This window comes from Colobus angolensis, unplaced genomic scaffold, assembly GCF_000951035.1.
Source record: "Colobus angolensis palliatus isolate OR3802 unplaced genomic scaffold, Cang.pa_1.0 Scaffold222, whole genome shotgun sequence".
NCBI classification, from domain to species: domain Eukaryota; kingdom Metazoa; phylum Chordata; class Mammalia; order Primates; family Cercopithecidae; genus Colobus; species Colobus angolensis.
Genome location: NW_012115400.1, coordinates 1,677,695 through 1,681,583, shown reverse-complemented (window position 1 = coordinate 1,681,583; position 3,889 = coordinate 1,677,695). Strand labels below are relative to the sequence as shown.

Sequence of the window (3,889 nt, the reverse complement as noted above, 5' to 3'; positions counted from 1 at the left end):
TATCAAAGAGGACAGATGCCCCCAAGGAAAGATAAGCTCAGGGAAAAACAAAAGCAAGGCTTTGTTACTACATATCAAACAATAGCTCTTAAGCTCGATCTGCCCTAAAGACTGTCTTCTGATCACATTTCAGAGATAGTCGATCACATATCAGAGAGAGTCAGTTCTCTCTCCTAAGGCCTCTCTTGCTAATGGCTTGGTTTGGTTTTGCTTTTAATTCTAGCCAGCCTGCTTTTATACCCTTTCTCACCTTAACCAATAGGCCCTTCCCCTTCAGAATGTCAGGGCTTTCTGAAGTCTAGCCAGACCTCACTGTCCCTGTGATCTCAAAGGTCTTCTTCACCTCCTACAAACAAAATTTACTTTGCCAAAACACAAGGCATTATAGGAGGCACTGTGGGGGATACAAAAATTATAGGACCGAATTATCTTATCACCAGGAGCTCACAAGAAGAACCCAGGAAGCCTGGACAATGGTACTTCTCACTGCAGTAGGGTTCTATTCAGTCAGGCACTGATATAACGTGACTCCAGGATGCAGCAGTTGCGGAAGGAAGAGAAACGGTCATGGGGAAGGTAAAACGTATTATATTTACACTAGAAAAACAGATTCTAAGCCTATCACAAAACGGTCATTGACATTTCCTGAATGGATAACCAGGAACTGTCAGCGAACTGTAAACAGGGAGGTGTGCTTCCTTGTTAGGGGGAGGAGGCGGGACTCAACCCAGGCATCAATCAAGATGGGATGCTTAGAACAGAACTTATGGTTGAGCCTGGACTAAAAGAGTTTATTTTTGGGGGGGGGGGGGGGGGGGGGGAGACGGGATGGATGTGATAGGATGATGGGAAGGCAGAGAAAATAAGAAATGATTTAGGTGCTTTGGGCCAAATGAATCTGATGGAACAGGATGTTTCCATAGCACAGTACAAAAAGCATTGCTCTGACCTTGATGTCTGTAGACTGGATTTTGTACAACCAGAGCCACAGTCTGGGGGCAGGGAGAATTCTCTACAAGGCAACACTGCAGCCTAGGAAGGGGGCCTAGTTACATGGCCTATGAGTCAGAGTTTTTCTTTCTGAATCAGAGAGAGGCCACTGCTGGCCAAAAGAAGCAATTTAGAAACAAGAGCCCCTTCCTCCTGGTAGCTAAAATCATGTGGCCTAGGTATGCTGCATTTCACTGGGTATATACCAGGGTCATGCAGTGGACCAGATGTGAGTCACTGGCCTGGAATTAAACAGGCCCAGCTCTCCTACTTGCACCCAGTTCCCCAACATAACTCTCAGGTTCCTCCCAAAAGAAGAAATCACAGTAAATTCATTCTGGTATTTCTAACCAGGAAGTGCTGGGGAGGAACAAAGATCAATTTATTTTTTCAGAATACAGTAAGTTTTTCCAATTGAAAGTACATTATTACTAGGACTCAAGACTCCAGTCAGTCAGGTTGTCTTTATCCACTTCAGTTTCTTTTTCACAGGGCACCTAAAGGGCATTTGAAGTAGTCTGAATTATTTGGCAGCTGAAGCCACTTGTATGCGTAGTGGCTAACGTCTGCCCGGTCCTCTCTTTCCCTCCCTCCCATCTCCCCTCTGATTCCATTAAGCATAGTACTATTTCCACAAATACCACACCTTTTGTTTTTCTGTGATCATCACCCTCATGCTGGCCCATATTTTTGCTTCTATCTTGCTTCATAAAAGCATCAAACCTGCTCAGCTGCTCAGATAAGAAAGTTCTGCCAGGTCAACAATGAAAAAAAACCAGTTCCACCCAGCACCCAAGTTCTTTTTCATTTGTGCCAAATTTGGACTTGGGAAATCCTTGCCTTTGAACATTTGTGTTCAGATTCATACGCCCCAGATCGTGTTTCTCTGCTCTGGGATTTCACTCCTCTGCTTCTGAACAGGGTACAACTAAACCAGTTTAGCTCTTATCTTGGATGCAAACATCGCTATGAAGAGTCCCTGTTAGGAACTTTCAATAGTCCCTAAGAGGAAGGCTCTCCTATTACCCTGCTCCAGGGTCAATTTCACTAATTTTAGGCAACCTCCTCCTGATCTAAATTCTGCTTCAATCCATTTCCTTTGTTCCTCCTCAGCAGCAATGATAAGCAGCTGTCCTGTTGATTAGAGTCAGACTCCTGATAGCATCCAGCCGCCCTTGCCCTTCCCTTTAGGCTCAACCTCAATCCTTTTTACATTTCTCCCTCCGCCCTCACCTCTCTCACCACCCCCCGTTGAGCTTCTTCTCATCCCTTTAGTAATTTATTACTTCCTTAGGGGCTTTTCAAGTGGTTCATGTGCCCCTTATGAAACAGCACCTAAATCTGTAATTTAGTGAGACTCTATCCACCTCTGCCCAGCAGAGGTCAACATGAAAGATGACAGAGGAGGGGATGGAGGGATGGGACTAAAACAGGGGCAAGGTACATGTGTACCTCTCCAACTCAGACAGATGGAAAAGTACTGAATTATTGAACAACATATTATACCTTTCCTCCCATGAAGAATTAAAATGCTTCAACTAAGAACCATCAGTAAACCAGACAGGGAAAGTAAGGGACAAGGAGGGCAGGAACTTGTCACAAATAAAGAGCTGTCAAGTGCATTCTTGACACCCAGCCCAGAGCTCTGCCCACCTTAATTCTGACTCCTGTGATCACAGTAAAGTTGGGGAAAAGAGAAAAGTATCTATTACCAACGCCTGAAGAATGATGGATTGAAGATGGACCCAAACAGCTACATCAAGGAAACATGTCATACTTTGCTGAAAAAATTGGGTGTCAAAGTTAGTGTCCATCCTTATGTCAATGAGATCTCAGGCCTCAACATCCATTTTCTTTCTGAGGAACAGTTCATCCACAGAAGCATTCAAGCAAACCAGAACAAGAAAGAACATTTTAAGAACTGCTTTGCGGCCGGGCGCGGTGGCTCACGCCTATAATCCCAGCACTTTGGGAGGCCGAGGCGGGCGGATCACAAGGTCAGGAGATCGAGACCACGGTGAAACCCCGTCTCTACTAAAAATACAAAAAATTAGCCGGGCGCAGTGGCGGGCGCCTGTAGTCCCAGCTACTCAGGAGGCTGAGGCAGGAGAATGGCGTGAACCCGTGAGGCGGAGCTTGGAGTGAGCCGAGATCCGGCCACTGCACTCCAGCCTGGGCGACAGAGCGAGACTCCGTCTCAAAAAAAAAAAAAAAGAACTGCTTTGCAAATAGATGCTTTTCAGCAGCAATTTTTACCCCGTCTTAAGATTCAAATGACAGATTCATCCTCCAAGAGTTAGAAATGTAACTAAACAAACAAGCATATTTGTATGTTGGGGAAATTAAACAGATCCACATCTAGGTTAAGGAAATTAGGTACTGGAAGAAAACCAAATGAATAAAACTAGGTCAGGTGTGGGACCTACAATTGTGGCAGTATGTATGTAAATTTAGGAACAGCAGAAACTAGCAGCTTCTCTCTCAAGCCCTCACACCAACGCTGTAGGTTTTTGCTACAGCTGAGAAAATATTTCTCATTAAAGAGAGAGAACAAGAATGAGCTCATACATGCAGGGATGCAGGCAGAGTCATACGCACCCACCAATATTAAAATACGTGTTTTTCTTCAGATCTTAGGAAATTCAACTTTGGCAGGAACCGTCAACTTTGCTACATCGGCCAATCCAGCCAGCTAGGAATTCTAGTAAGTTTGCTCACTGCCCCCAGACGACTCTATTCCCTTATGAAGGAGACATATTTATAACATACTGAACAGAAAATTAGCCTTTAAAATAATGTCATCCTGCTGTCTCCTTTCTCTGGCTATGATGCTAAGTGTGGTATTTCAATTTCTTCCCTCAATATCCTCTTCATTTTAACAAAGAATATTTCTTCTCAA

General features: G+C 44.3%; 1 protein-coding gene and 1 long non-coding RNA gene across 2 annotated transcripts in view; one reads left to right on the top strand and one right to left on the bottom strand.

Annotated features, from left to right (window-relative positions):
• The window catches only part of AGFG2 (ArfGAP with FG repeats 2), a 44,749-nt gene that overhangs the window by 18,381 nt on the left and 22,479 nt on the right, over positions 1-3,889 (bottom strand). The gene's annotated exons all lie outside the window — the stretch shown is intronic.
• On the top strand, positions 480-3,786 carry LOC105513093. The gene is made up of 2 exons (XR_001001941.1): positions 480-576; positions 3,621-3,786. It is a non-coding gene; the product is annotated as an uncharacterized LOC105513093 (long non-coding RNA).